Consider the following 16,605-nt stretch of genomic DNA (forward strand, 5'->3'; position numbering starts at 1 on the left):
GTCACAAACAACTTTCCCCTCAAGCCATAAATGGTAACTTCAGCACGTTACCATTGAATAGTAATTATTTTATTTCATATACATCTTATTAAAACCTAATCTCACTGAATTAATATGCTACTTCCATTTCTCCTCTCCCTCTGAGAAACAAGATGACACAAGTTTCCAATCACAGCAGGGACCCAGCAGCTACAGCTTGCTGAATGGCCCAACCATCATCCAACTCGTCCTCACAGCAATGTTCCATGGCCACCATCCTCCAACACAGAACCATAGAAAGGTTATAGCATAGGATGGCACCATCAGGGCTGCACTCGCTGAATAAACCAGCTACCCATTTCTAATCCTAGGTAGTATCCCAACCTTTGAACAAGGAAATCTGGGTTCAAGTCCCACCTGCTCTGAAACTTGGTTCAGATATATTCTAATCAATCTGTTCAGAGATATTGTTACTTTATGCCCAGTTGCATAATAAATAAGATGAAAAACAGAAGATTGCAGAAGAGAATTTCAGATGTTCACTCCTCTCTGAGTGATAGAAACTTCTCATTTTAGGCCTAAATAGCCTACCCTTACTCTGAGACTATGTCCCTGATTCTAAACTTGAGCCGGGGTAAACATCCTAACTGCATCTGCTCTGCCTGACCCTTTGAGAATCTTGTAACCTCAATGCTCTAAACTCTAGAGAATACAGACCCAGTCTCCTCTATCTGCCTTTAGATGATAGTCCCACCATCACAGTCTCATGAAATTCAGCTGCGATCCCTCTACAAAAATGATATACTTCTTAAGCTAAGGGTATGAAAATTGCGCACAATACTCGGTACAGTTTCATACAGAGTCTATATATTGGAAGCAAGACATCTTTACTCAGATCCCCTTGTGATAAAGCCCAACATATCATTTGCCTTTATATAATACAAGTGAATTCCAAATTACGTTTCAATGCACAAAACCGAAGTCAGAAACAAGAATCTTGAGCATAAATAAAGCCAAATGCTTGGGTCTAAAGGGGAACCTGGATAGGTTTGAATGAGAAAACAGAGTAAATGGTATGCTATTAAACAACCAGTGAGCAAAATGTTTTTGAAGATATTTGATGAAAATATATTCAAAGAGATAACAAAATCTTCACAAGAAGGATACTTTCATAGCTTAGTAAAGAAATTAAGGATGATATTGGATTGAAAAAGTAATCTGGAACTAACTGCTTGAAGGGTAGTTGAGTCAGAAATTCTTGTAACATTTAAGCAGTAGTTAGCTAGTTATTTGTGATCCCATAGTGTTCAGGTCTATGGACCAAAAGGTGGAAAATGGGATGAGTATAGTCAGATCTTTGTTGACTATGCCTCCTTCTATGCTATAATCATCTATGAGTCCATGGGTCTATTAAGAATGAAGCACATTTTATTTTTGTAGTTACACTGTTAAGGACAACTATTCCAGTTTGTTTCGTTGGATTTACTGCTGTGTATGTCCATATTAACCTTGACGCCTTGCAATTCTGCTAGACATTCACACTGCATGTAAAAATCAGACATTTCATTCAAAATCCCACTCAATCAACTGAGCAAGTCTTCAATGATTCACTGCCTTCACTGGATACTAGCTTGTGGAAGGACAGCTAGTGGAGTAGAGGAATACAAACTCAATAAACAGAGAGGATAAGCCCAAACATAGGAGCAAGTAGCAAAGTTGCATGGAGATAGACGATCAATTTTTAAAAATTTATTCATTTGTGGGATGTGGGCATCGCTGGCTGGCCATAGTTGCCCTTGAGAAGGTGGTAGTGGGCTGCCTTCTTGAACTGTTGCAGTCCATCTGCTATGGGTTGATGCACAAAGCCAATAGGGAGGTAATTACAGGATTTTGACCCAGCCCAACAGTGAAAGAACAGCAATATATTTCCAAGTCAGGATGGTGAGTGGCTTGGAGGGGAACTTGAAGGTGGAAGTGTTCCCATATATATCTATTGCCTTTGTCCTTCTAGATGGAAGTGGTTGTATAATCATATTGAAAGAAGGAGCAGTGAGTGGTGAGTGGTGAGTGATGAGTGGTGAGTAATGAGTAATGAGTGGTGAGTGGTGAGTGGTGAGTGGTGAGTAATGAGTGGTGAGTGGTGAGTGTCTGGAAGGTGCTGCCCGCTTCGTGGTATAATTGGAAACCCTCAACTCATTTAAAAGGAACCTGGATGAGCAATCTGCAAGGCTATGTGTCAGGTGCTAGGAAGTGGGATTAGAATGGACAGCTTGTTATGATGGGCTAAATGACAACTTTCTGGGCTGTAACTTTTACAATAGTTCTATGGCTCATTAGAGAAAAACATTCATTGTTTGATTTATTCTCTTACAATTGCAAAATCAAAAAGTAATTGCAATTATGTCTAAAGTCAAAATATACCTATTTTTTAACAATTATTTCATGGGATGTGAGGGCTGCTGGATAAACTAGCTCATCTATAAATGCCCCAGGTAAGTTGGTACTCAAGCAGTAAAGGGCTCTGATGATTCCTTCCATCAAGGAGCAGATGAAGCAGCAAAGAGTTTATCTCTGAAGCTATGAAGAGTCATACCAGACTTAAGAGTCATAGAGCTGTACAGCTTTGAAACAGACCCTTCAGCCCAACGCATCGATGTCAACCAGATATCCTAAATTAATCAGCATTTGGGCCATATCCCTCCAAACCTTTCCTACTCATATACCCATCCAGATGCCTTTTAAATGCTGTAATTGTACCAGCCTACACCACTTCATCTTTCCCCTCTCACTCTAAACCTATACCCTCTAGCTCTGGATTTCCACACACCAGGGAAAAGACTTTGCCTATTTATCCTATTCATGCCCATCATGATTTTATAAACCTATATAAGGTCACCCCTTAGCTTCCAAAGCTCCAAGGAAAACAGCCTCACTCTGTTCAACCTCTCCCTATAGCTCAAATCCTCCAACCCTGGCAACATCTTTGTAAATCTTTTCTGAACTCTTTCAAGTTTCACAACATCCTTTCTATAGCAAGGAGACCAGAATTGCACGCAATATTCCAAAAGTGGCCTAACTGATGTGCTGTACAGCCACAACATGACCTCCCAACTTGTATACTCAATGCACTGACCAATAAAGGAAAGCACACCAAACGCATTCTTCACTATCCTGTCTACCTGCGACTCCACTTTCAAGGAATTATGAACTGCACTCCAAGGTGTCTTTGTTCAGCAACCCTGCCCAGGACCTTATTATTAAGTGTACAAGTCCTGCACTGATTTACCTTTCCAAAATGCAGCATCTCACATTTATCAAAATTAAACTCCCTCTGCACCTATTTGGCCCATCGGTTCATCTGATCAAGATCCCATTGTAATCTGACATAACCTTCTTCGCTGTCCACTACACCACCAATTTTGATGTCATCTACAAACTTACTAACCATACCTCCTTGAAACATTAACCCTATTTCTCCCTCCACAAGTGCTGCCATACCTGCTGAGTTTTCCCAGCATTCTCTGTGTATGATAAAGGTTCTATTTCTCTGTGCTTACTTTCAACACTTTCACATTAGTCAGTATGAATGAATCTATCACAAATCAAGATCTGCATTTTGTCACTTAGGCCGGTATTGTTGTTGGAGCTTATATACAGGTGTAAAGGTGGTACAAATCTGCCATTTCAATTAGATAACAGATGAGCTTGCCTTGGTTCTCTGGGCTTCAGACCACTGTTTTAAGATACAGTTCCCAAATTGACCTGCACCTGTAAAGGTTTTTCCCAAGATATTTCCTATTGGGAAGTGCCCTGAATACTTTCATAAGTCAACTAGGCGCTTGCAAGTTTCCCTTCTATCCCAAGCTTTGAGAAATTAAACATATTTATGAAAAAAAGGTGATGTCATCTTAGACAGTGGAATACTTTGCTTTCCTATTCTGAAATGTGAAGCCCTTCCTCTATTCAACATTTCATATTTATTTAACGTCTTCACTGTTGTGCGGTGCCTTTCAATTATTTACTGAGGTAGTATCAAACAATTTGACACAGAGCTGCAAATTAACATCTATACCATTGAAATTTGAGGTTATCAATTATATAATTTTAAAAATATACAAAATACAAAAATATAATAAAATGTTCATCCTCACCCCGAGTTCTGTGCATATTTATGTGGTTAATTATTATTAATGATTGTGCTATTCAGTACCTGCCCTAAAAAGGCTGTGACGGACTTACTAGTGATGATCTGTATTCCTGTCCTTCATGTGTCTCCACTTTCTGTTCTCCCTGCAGCATGGGGTGGTATAGCGGCACAGTGGTTAGCACTGCTGCCTTACAGCACCAGGGACCCTGGTTTGATTCCACCCTTGGGTGACTGTGTGGAGTTTGCACAGTCTCCCCGTGCCTGTGTGGATTTCCTCCAGGTCCTCTGGTTTCTTCCCACAATCCAAAAATGTGCAGGTTGGGTGGATTGGCCATGCTAAATTGCCCATAGTGTCCAGGGATGACAGGCTAGGTGGGTTAGCCATGGAAAATGCAGGGTTACAGGGATGAGGTGGATCTGGGTGAAATGCTCTTTGAAGAGTCAGTATGGACTCAATAGGCCAAATGGCCTGCTTCCACAATGCAGGGATTCTGTGATTATGCAGTGCACAGCACCACTACATACAGAATCATTGAAGGTCTATGTTGGATAGCTCCTGAAAATATCAACATCTTTCAGGGCAATTGCTGAAATCAGGTCTCACCACAATTGGAGTCTTCTGTTAATTCAGTTTTCCCCAGCTCCCCTAAAGGTGCTGATTTAAGCTGGAGTACTATGCATGGGAACTAATAAACCTTCGGTGCCTCACCATTCTACTCAGGATAAACTTATCAAGCCTACTCTGTCAATGAACATCCATCCTTAAAATGTGGCAAAGTTTGGAGATCAGGCTATAACACCGACATCTCTCTTAAACATGGCTTCCTGGTGGAACATGTTATTGGAAGATTGGCCCTCATTTCAGTCTTAACAATGGGTATTGAACAGGGCTACCAACTCAGAAGTTATTCTAGGACCTTATTCTTCCTCTGAACACAATGAACTCATCGTGGCATTTGACCTGTGACTTCCAAACCTGTGCACACTAGAATCAACGCTTCTTTTTATTTTGTTGTGGTCAAGAGATTTGAAGAGCTTATTTATTCCACCATTTCTTATTTTAATGCAAGTTATGAGAAACAATCGAAAGGAAAGGCAATGATGTAATGGTATTGTTGCTGGACTAGAGACTTACTTAATATTCAGGGGTCACGGGTTCAAATTCCACCATGGCAGATAGTGGAATTTGAATTAAATTGAGAAAATCTGAAACTAATTCAAATTAAATCTAATGGTGACCATGAAATCATTGTTAACAGGCATAAAAACCCAACTGCTCAAGTAACGTTCTTTAGTGAAGGAAAACTGCCATCCATATTTGGTCTGGTCCACATGCTCCTCTGAACCCACAACCAAGTGGTTGACTCTTAACCTTCGAAATGTCCAAGCAATCCACTCAGTTCAAGGGCAACTGGAAGATGGGCAGCCACTGACACACATCTTATTTCATTCCAATTATGTGTTATTTATCCTGTGGGTTCTCTCTAGGAACCAGACGAGAAGGAGTTTCAGTCACTAGTCAGAGCTTCACCACCCTTTCATGTCAAGTCCTGTCTCTAAACAGAAAGCTTTCTGACTCTTTTCTTGCAATTTTGGCAGAGGATCAGCAGAAACCCAAGGGAATACAGTAAACAGACATTGACATAATTTCTTCAATTTAATCGTCCACCCAACTCATTGCTGTTGATCAGAACGTTTTTCAGACATTCCCCACAACTCCTCTCTGATTTCACAGTTCATTGGCCTCACCCAAACTGCAGTAATTTGCCTCAGTAGCCTCAGCAAAGAAAGTAAAAGAGAATCAATGGGGTTCAAATAACTGCTGTGTTAATGTTCAGTTGGGTGAGTGCTGGGTGAGGACAACATCAGGCTCATTTATAATACCCACTTGCTATAGTTGAGTATCCAGTCAGAGATTCTCAACTCTTTCCTCTTGCATTTTTATGCTGCCACACGATGAGTTGTGGATATGAGACAGACTGGTTGAAGAGAAAGAGGAAAGTCAAGGATTATCTTCAGGCTTACTTTAAAAGCAACACTGTTTATTAAAACTGCATACTGAGTACTATTGTACCTGTTCAGCTACATTAGTTAATTACTAATCTATCGTTACCGAGTGTTTATGTCAATGTGCTTGTGTCCTTCAGAGATAACAACAACCTGCAGCTATAGCAGGTCAGGAATCTGAACTTTTATTGGCTTTCCCATCTGACACCTTGGCCTGGGTTTTACCAGCCCTCAGGAAACAGGGTGGGAGACAGGGGAAGACAGAAGTACAGACTGCCCATCACCTTGCCCCCTCATTGGCACACTGCTAGCAGTAACAAGGATAGAGGATAGTCCTCCACCCAGAGGCAATCTAAGCTATTTAAGGAGCCAATTCCCATCGTCCATACATGGTAGCAGCAGCAGCAGGTATGCCTATAACAGGCGGAAAGATCATCTGGAGAATCTAGCCAGCCTCCTTACAATTTCCAGATGGTGAGACCCTCCAATTCAAATACTCTATGGCCTACACACTGTGCCTCCGCAGTATTGACCATCCATCTCTCACGAAAACCACTTCCACTTCAGCCCGGAAACCTCCATAACTCATCCGGCTGATTCAGAGGTTAGGGTGTTCACTGTCCCAAGTGCAGGCCAAGCAGCAGAGCTCCAAGGGGCAAGTAATCAGTTAAAGTAAAAGCGAAACTGACTAGTTAGCTGGAAATCCTTCTCAAGTGTTTGAAATCAAGGAGGCTGATTACACTGGGGCAAGATATCACCAATTCAATGTTCAACCTGCATCAATCTTGTAGGCTCCACTTCCAAGCAGGAGTGGTCTGATTGCTTCTTGTAGCTTAGATTAGAGTGGTGCTGGAAAAGCACAGCAGGTCAGGCAGTATCCGAGGAGCAGGAAAATTGACGTTTTGGGCAAAAGCCCTTCATCAGGAATAGAGGCAGGAAGCCTCCAAGGTGGAGACATAAATGGGGGGGAGAGGGGTGTAAACACCAGGACAATAGGTCCACGCCCCCCAAAAAACCACCTTCCTGTCCTGGCACCCTCCCCTGGAGGAATTGCAAAACCTGCGCCGACACCTCCTCCCTCACCTCCATCCAAGGCTCCAAAGGGACATTCCACATCCATCAAAGTTTCACCTGCACATCCACCAATGTCATTTATTGTATCCGTTGCTCCCGATGCGGTCTCCTCTACATTGTGGAGACTGGACACCTCCTCGCAGAGCGCTTCAGAGAACATCTCCGAGACACCTTCCAGCCCAGCACTGTCCTCATGACCTGTCCTACCCGTCAATTTCCCTTCCCACCTATCCACTCCCCCCTCCCCTCTGACCTATCAGCTCCACCTCCATCCCACCCCCATTCACCTATTGTAGTCTTTGCTACCTTCTCCCCAGCCCCAAACACCCCCCACCATTTATCTCTCCACCCTGTAGGCCTGCTGATGAAGGGCTTTTGCCCGAAACATTGATTTTCCTGCTCCTCGGATGCTGCCTGACCTGCTGTGTTTTTCCAGCACCACTCTAATCTTGACTCTGGTTTCCAGCATCTGCAGACCTCACTTTTGCTTAGTTGCTTCTTGTAGCTGTACATTTTCTCAAATGGTGGGCGCCAGAGACAGTGCATGCGAGAATACCAGTTTCTTTGGTGCAGAGACTTAGCAAATGGTTCAGATCTGGAATACACTCCCAAGAGTCGGAAGAGGCAGATATGAAGATGGATAATTTTCTGAAGAGAAAATGAATTTTGAAGGCAATGGGTAAAAGCCAGTCATGGTACTAACTAAATTACTCTTGCCGAGAGTCAACGCATACACTTAGGGCCAAGTTGGGCCATCATTCTGTACTGTAAGCACTTTTTGGTTCTATAGCATGAGTCTTCCAGTCTCATTCCCCTCCTCATGTAATCCTACCTATTACAATTTCACTGGTAACCCAAAGAAACTCAGGGATCAATTCTATACACAAACATATTTGAACTCGGGTGAGACGAGCACCATCAGTGCCTGCCTTAAATTTTCAGATTGTAACTTCACGTCATGTAACTTTACCCAATGGCATCACGCACATCAGTGAATTGTGCTGGTGGTCCATAATTTTTCATTCAAATGCAAAGGACATCACTGTCAGTTGCATTCCTCCCAAGTGGAACAAAACAACCCAGTAATTTTACCTGATGGGTAGTAATTTTAAGACCGAGCAAATTAGGAGAGAAAAGCAAGTAAAATTTATAAAACTGTTGCCTTACTCCTGAGTAATAGATTTTAAATATATCAACAGTATACCATTCTGAAGCATGGTATGTTATTCACAGCAAGTCCAAGGCCAATAAATAGCTGATTATGTCATTGTCATCTCATTTGTGTGCCATTCTTACAGATCAAAGCATAATTTTTGAAATTACAATAAATGCTCTTCCACTTTATGAATATGGTCATACCTAGAGAAAGCATTAACCAGTGCCACAGAGCTAATAAATTATGATCTACTTTCTTTTTATAGAAAAGGCATTTTACTCTCTTCAATCACTGGAGAGAGTAACATATGGAGGTCTATCAGTTGAGGTGACCAACTTTTAAGAAGAAGTTGAATAGGGATGTGAGAGAAACAGGTTTAGAATACTTGATTAGATGAGATGAAGTAAGGTGGGAGAAGACTCATGCTATAGAACCAACAAGTGCTTACAGTACAGAATGATGGCCCAACTTGGCCCTAAGTGTATGCGTTGACTCTCGGCAAGAGTAATTTAGTTAGTACCATGACTGGCTTTTACCCATTGCCTTCAAAATTCATTTTCTCTTCAGAAAATTATTCATCTTCATATCTGCCTCTTCCGACTCTTGGGAGTGTATTCCAGATCTGAACCATTTGCTAAGTAAAAAAGCTGTTTCATTTGGCATTTATCCTAAGTCAGTGTCCTCTGGTTCTTGAGCTTTCCAACAATGGAAAAAGTTTGCCCCTATCCACTCTGTTCAAGCACCTCATTATTTTAAACAACTCAGCCAAATTTCCTCCAAGAAGAACCATCCTGAATCCTCCAACCTATCCATATTACTAAAATTCCTCATTCCTGGAAACTTTCTTGTGAATCTTTTATGCATCCTATCTAATGTCTGCAAATCCTTCATAAATTATGGTGCTAGACTGGATACTATATTTCACTTGAACTCAAATCTATGGCCAAAACTCCATTATCATAACTTCATTGCTCTTAATGCCCTGTATCCCATCCACTTATCAATCATTTTCTCAACCTGCCTTACCATTTTCTATAAGTTATGCCCATACATTCCAACTCCTTTGTTTCTGCATCCCACTTTAGAATTGTATTCTTTAGTTTTTTTTACCTCTCCCAGCTCTTCCTACCAAATTGAATCACTTCATAATTCTCTGCATTAAACTTCATCAACCTTTTCTCCATCCTTTCCATTAACTTATCCTAATCTGCTTGAAGTTTATCACCGCCCTCCCCATAACAAAACATGCAGGTTTTTGTGCCATTTGCAAATTTTGAATTTGTGCCCTAAACACCCAAGTCTAATTCACACTAAATATGGTTTTTTTTTATGGCTGAGTCACTTATTTATGTGCTGCAAAATTATCCATCATGATATCACATTCATGTTAATGTCAGCATGGACATATTCTCATAACAATCTATTCCAAGAGGTAAGATCTCCCAGGCAAATCTCATTCACAAATTTCATTCTTCCCAAGCTCCCCTGTATTTCCCTTTGGTTGTATACAAGGAGAAAATGAGGACTGCAGATGCTGGAGAGTCAGAGTCGAAAAGGGTGGCGCTGGAAAAGCACAGCAGCTCAGGCAGCATCTGAGGAGCAGAACAATCGGCGTCTCAGGCATAAGACCATCAGGGATGTGGAGCGGGAAGGGGGATGAGAAATAAATAGGGGTTGGGGGTGGGGCTCGGGAAAGGTAGCTGGGAAGGCAATAGGTGGATGCAGGTGGGGGGTAATTGTGATAGATTGGGGGGAGGGTGGAGCGGTTCGGTGAGAAGAAAGATGGACAGTTCAAAAGGATGGCGCCAAGTAGGAAAGTTGGATCTGGGATGAGGTCGGGTGGAAGGGAGATTTGGAAACAGGTGAACAACGTTGATGGTGTGTGGTTGAAGGGTCCCAAGGTGGAAGATGAGGCATTCTTCCTCCAATTGGCGGGTGGCTTTGATTTGGTGATGGAGGAGGCCCAGGACATGCATGTCCCTGGGGGAGTTGAAGTGGTTGGCTACAGGGCGGAGGGGCGGTTTGGTACGTGTGTCCCAGAGAGGTTCCCTGCAACATTCTGCAAGCTGGAGTAAAACAAGAGTTCTTTAAATGATGCTGAACAGTTCCCAATTAAAACCAGTTAAACAAAAAGAAATAGGAGCAGGAGAAGGTCATCATGGCTGAACTGACTGTAGGCTTAATCCCATTTTCATACATGCCCCACTTGGTCTTGCCTCCCTTGTCAAAGAAAAGAGTGTCTAACTCAGCCTTGAATATACAGCAAACTTTATTTTAAACAACTCATTAAAAACTGGCACTTTCAACAAACTTGCAAAATTTTTATAAACCTGGAATACTGGAAGTTTAATGTATTATCACCATCTTCACAATGTCTGAGTACTTAGTTGTGGGTGGAAGTCAGAAGGCTATTTGCTCATAATTTTTATTTAAGGCAAAGTTACATTATTATTGAAGTGACTTAGGCAGTAAATAAAGGAAAACAGTGATGTGTATAGTTGAGAGTGTGGTGCTGGAAAAGCACAGCAGGTCAGACCACATCCGAGGAGCAAGAAGATCAACGTGTCAGGTAAAATGATGTGTATATCCCATACATGACACTTCTATTACCTAGTGTGTGTTTTTATGTTGATTATGGGGATCTCTTGATCAAGGAATTTGTTAAATGTATACAAGAAAATTTTCTGATCCAGTGTGTGGATGTACCTACTAGATAAGGTGCAAAACTTGACCTACTCTTAGGAAGTAAGTCAGGGCAGGTGACTGAGGTATCAGAGGGGGTCTGAGACCAGTGACCATAATTCTAATCGTTTTAAAGTTGTGATGGAAAAGGATAGACCAGATCTAAAAGTTAAAGTTCTAAATTCAAGGAAGGTCAATTTTGACGGTGTTAGGCAGGAACTTGCTTGGGTCAGATGTTTGCTGGTAAAGGGAGGGCTAGAAAATGGGAAAAAAATGAAATAATGAGAGGCCAGAGACAGTATGTTCCTGTTAGGGTGAAGGGCAAGGCTGGCAGATGTTGATGTTTTAGTCAAGAGAAAGAAGGAAGCATAAGTCAGGTAAAGACAGCAGTGATTGAGTGATTCCTTAGAAGGGTATACTTAAGTGGGAAGGGCAGAAAGGGGGCATGAGATAGTTTTGGCAAATAGGGTTAAAGAGAATCCAAAAGAATTCTACAAATACATTAAGGACAAAAGCGTGACTATGGAGAGAATAGGATCCCTTAAAGAACAGCAAGGTCACCCACGAGTTTAACCGCAGCAGATACTAAACAAATACTTTGCATCAATGTTTACTGTGAAGAAGGACATAGAAGATATAGAATGTGGGGAAATATATAGCAACAACTTGAAAAATGTCCATATTACAGAGGAGATGGTGTTGAATGTCTTAAAATGCATAAAGGTGATTAAATCCCCGGGACCTCATCAGTTATACCCTTGAACTCTGTGGGAAGCGATGAAAGCCCCTTGTAGAGATATTTGTATCACTGATAGCCACAGGCAAGGTGCTGGAAAACTGGGGATTAGCTAATACGTGCCACAATTTAAGAAAGACAGTAAGGAAAAGTCAGGAAACTACAGACCTCTGAGTCTGACATTGGTGGTGGCCGATTGGAGGGAATCCTGAGGGACAGGATTTACGTGTATTTGGAAAGGCAAGGACTGAATAGGAATAGTCAACATGGCTTTGTGCGTGGGAAATCATGTCTCACGAACTTGATAAAATCTTTTGAAGTAACAAAAGGGATTGATGAATGCAAAGTGGGGAATGTGATTGATATAATCTATATAATCATCAGTAAAGCATTCAACAAGGTTCCTCATGGTAGACTGGTTAGCAAGGATAGATCACTCGGAATAATGATTTGGATGTGAACAGAGGAGGTTTGGTGAGAAAGTTTGAAGATCACACCAAAATTGGTGATGTAGTGGACAGCAAAGAAGATTGCCTCAGAATACACTGGAATCTTGATCAGATGGGCCGATGGGCTGAAGTGTGGCAGATGCAGTTTAATTTAGATAAATGTGAAGTGCTGCATTTTGGAAAGGCAAATCAGAGTAGGACTTATACACTTAATGGTAAGGTCCAGGGGAGCATTGCTGAACAAAGAGACCTTGGAGTGCAGGTTGATAGTCTCTTGAAAGTGACGTCACAGGTAGATAGGATAGTGAAGAAGGTGTTTGGTATGCTTGCTTTTATTAGTCAGTGCATTAAGTTTAGGAGTTGGAAAGTCATGTTATGGCTGTGCGTGCATCAGTTAGGCCACTTTTGGAATACTGCATGCAAGTCTGGTCTGCTTGCTATTGGAAGAATGTTGTGAAACTTGAAAGGATGTTGCCAGGGTTGGAGGGTTTGAACTATAAGGAGAGGCTGAATAGGCTGGTCTATTTTCCCTGGAGCATTGGAGGCTGAGGGGTGACCTTATAGAGGTTTATAAAATCATGAGGCGCATTAATAGATTAAATAGACAGGGTGGGGGAGTTCAAAACTAGAGGGAAAAGGTTTAGAGTGAGAGGGGAAAGATTTAAAAGGGACCTAGAGGGCAACCTTTTAACGCCGAGAGTGATCTGTGTATGAGATGAGCTGCCAGAGGAAGTAGTAGAGGCTGGTACAATTACAACATTTAAAAGGCATTTGGACGGGTATATGAATAGGAAGGGTTTTAGAGGGATATGGGCCAAGTGCTGACAAAAAGGACTAGATTTGTTTAGAATGTCTGGTCGACATGGATGAGTTAGACTGAAGTGTCAGATTCTGTGCTGTACATCTCTCAGTGCCTCTAACTGAAATATTTGATCAAACAGCACAGTCCTGATCCCATACATGCCAGTTAATAAAGTGCTTGTTGTATTAAATGATGCAGCTTTCATTGCTCACTGAAGAACAGAATTCCTTTGAAGAAATTCTTCCTCATCTCCATCTTATATGGAAAACTCTTTATTTAAGGAGTGTACACTCCTAGATACCACCTCAAAGAGACAACATTGTCTCCGCATCCACCCTGCCAAATGATTTTAGAAACTTAAATGCTTCAATGAGATCACCTCTCAATCTTCTAAACTTTAATGAGTATAGGTCCAACCTTCTCAACCTTCAGACTCAAGATAAGCTCCTATTCCCAGGAACAAACCTAGTGAACTTTCTGTGAACTGCTTCCAATGTATGTATATTTTGCTTTATGTAAGGTGAGCCAGCTAGCCAATCTGATTTTACATCATGTATGGCACAGGATTGATTAGAAATGTAGCGAGCAATACTTTATCATGACAATATCACGAAGAAATGGCCAGTCCATACAGTTATTTAAGTAAGTATTTTAGCCAATCTATAATTTTAACTTTGAATTCTTGTGGCTGAATAATTGTTCCCTTGACTATATTATTTGATTAATCTCTCTTTCCCCTTTAAATTCCAATTCCTTCCTTTCTCAGCCATCACAAGCATATGTGCTTCCAGCTCTTTGCCAAAGCTATCCTCTAAAAAGATGCTGAGGTGAACAAAAGCTCCCTTAAGTGGCTTGATCCTCATTTCTTTCTCACTATATAACTCCAAGGCTTTGTTTAGTCCCAATTATTAAGCCAAAGTCCATTGCACAGTATTACAGCCCTGAAGATGCTCTTGAGCACTTCAAAGATTCTTACATGTTTGTTTTATATGTAGTTATACATACTTAAACATTTACTTCATCAACAATTTGTGCAATTTTTAGAAATTACTACATTAAATGAAAATTGTTGATACTGGTGTATCGTTGAAATGTTTTGCATGATTTGGAAAAATGGTTCAGAAACTAAGGCCCTGAAATTTCATCCTTGGAAGAGGAGTTGGATATTGAACTCGTCGCAAATATTAAGGATGAAGTCCTTAAAGTAGTCAGAGTGGCAGAGTGTGCTTGCTGGCAGCCGAAACAACCCTAATGAAGGGTACAAGAAGCCTTTCAAGGACGAAGGATTGATTTCTCATTGCAGAGATAGTATAGGTAGCTGTGATGGACTACAGGATTACAGTAACAATTGACAGCCGATTAAAGGGAAATCACCATAACAGCAATCCCATTGCAAGCGGTAGGCTGTGTAGTGATTGGAATGATACCATAGAATATGAGTTCCCTGACTGGGGATGTTAGCCTGGCCCAATCAGGGAGTCCTGGCTGACAGATATAAACAGGAGTGTTGGGGTCTGCTCACTCCAGGAGCTGCCTCTGAACTAGCTGGGTCAGTGTCATGCCCTATGCATGTGTAAACAAAGGGTGACTTGGTGACAGGATGGAGTTAGCTTAGATGAGAGTAGACTCCCTACAGTGTGGAAACAGGCACTTTGGCCCAACTAGTCCACACCAACCCTCTGAAGAGTAACCCACTTCCCTCTGACTAATGCACCTAACACTATGGGCAATTTAGAATGGCCAATTAACCTGCACATCTTTGTTGTATGCCCGGAGGAAACCCAAGTTACTTCGAGTTACTTCAGTGGAGATAAGAGAAAAAGACGCCCCTGAAGAGATTCATTCACAACAGTTGTCTTTGAGTTGGGGTAAGTATTTGTGGCACCATGCCATTATTTAGGAAGCTTGACTTGTTCGATTCTGCCGTGGAAAAGTGGGCCCAGTATGTGGAAAAAATACATTATTTTTTCTAGGCAAATGACATTGGGGTAGACAAAAAGCAACAAGTAATTCTTCTGACAGTGCGTGACTCCACAGCTTTGTTGGTTATTAGGAGCCTAACGTTCCCTGATGTACAAGATACTAAACCTTTCAAGAGTTGACAGATTTAGTTAAGAATGTTCTGATCCCAAGACTCCTCAAATTCTGAGATGCTATCAATTTTATTCTACAGTTCAAGAACCAGGGAAATTCATATGAGGATTTTTGACAAGGTTAAGATGACTGGTAGAGGCATGTGATTTTAATCCGAGGTGACATGCTGAGAGACTGTTTGGTATATGGGATTAATGATGTGACCATGTAAAAGCAATAGCTGAAGCCCAAATGGACTTCAAACCAACACTACGATGGGCTTTGTCATTAGAAAATACAGCAAGTGGAGCATATGAGTTACAGGGTATGCCGATGGAAATGGGCACCTTCACTAGGCCACCTGAGCTTGGGTGAAGGCAATGGCGTAGCCTCACTCAGAACATATCCTGGGCAGACGGACCCTAGGTCAGCCCACAGCAAAACCCCAAAATAAAGCGAAATCTCACCCAAATGCTAAAATTTTCTGAAGGATCCAGGTCGGGAGACCATTTTAATTGTTGCCGGTATGCAGATTCAAGACAGCAAGAGAGTCCCACTAGGCCTGAACTGAGCAAGAGAATTCATAGGTCAGTATCCAGAAAAGTGCACACACTGGAAAATCTACCTACAGCTGAATTTGGAATGAGTTAAATTGCAACATCCAAATCTGAAACAATCAAAATAAACAGCTGGTTAAATAGTCACCTACTTCTAATGGAGGTTGGTATTGGCACAGATGTACCGTGTTTACCAAAATTTCCTCTGGACTCCAACCCTTCAGTTGTTATAGGGTCTCAGCCGGGTTGAAAACCTGTACTGTGGAATCTTTACAGATTAAGGGATCGACTTCGGTTCCGGTCTCTTATGCAAAATAGCTGGTTCAGTTACCACTGATGGTAAAAGGTTCAGGCTCAAACTTGATGGGGTAAAGTTGGTTCAGGAAGATTCACCTAGATTGGCTCAGCATCTTTCAAAGAAAATGGCTGTTGGAGTGAAATCCTAATTAAATACCTGGAAGATTTTCAGGAAGGTCTAGCATCTATAAAAGGGGCTAAGGCCACCTTACATAGAAAATAGAACATAGAACAATACAGCACAGAACAGGCCCTTCGTCCCACGATGTTGTGCTGAACATTTGTCCTAGCTTAAGCACCCATCCATGTACCTATCCAATTGCCGCTTAAAGGTCACCAAAGATTCTGACTCTACCACTACCACAGGCAGCGCATTCCATGCCCCCACCACTCTGGGTTAAGAACCTACCCCTGACATCTCCCCTATACCTTCCACCCTTCACCTTAAATTTATGCCCCTTGTAACACTCTGTTGCACCCGGGGAAAAAGCTTCTGACTGTCTACTCTATCTATTCCCCTAATCATCTTATAAACCTCTATCAAGTCACCCCTCATCCTTCGCCGTTCCAACAAGAAAAGGCCGAGAACTCTCAACCTATCCTCGTACGACCTATTCTCCATTCCAGCCAACATCCTGGTAAATCT

This window comes from Chiloscyllium plagiosum, chromosome 1 (genome assembly GCF_004010195.1).
Source record: "Chiloscyllium plagiosum isolate BGI_BamShark_2017 chromosome 1, ASM401019v2, whole genome shotgun sequence".
Taxonomy (NCBI): Eukaryota; Metazoa; Chordata; class Chondrichthyes; order Orectolobiformes; family Hemiscylliidae; genus Chiloscyllium; species Chiloscyllium plagiosum.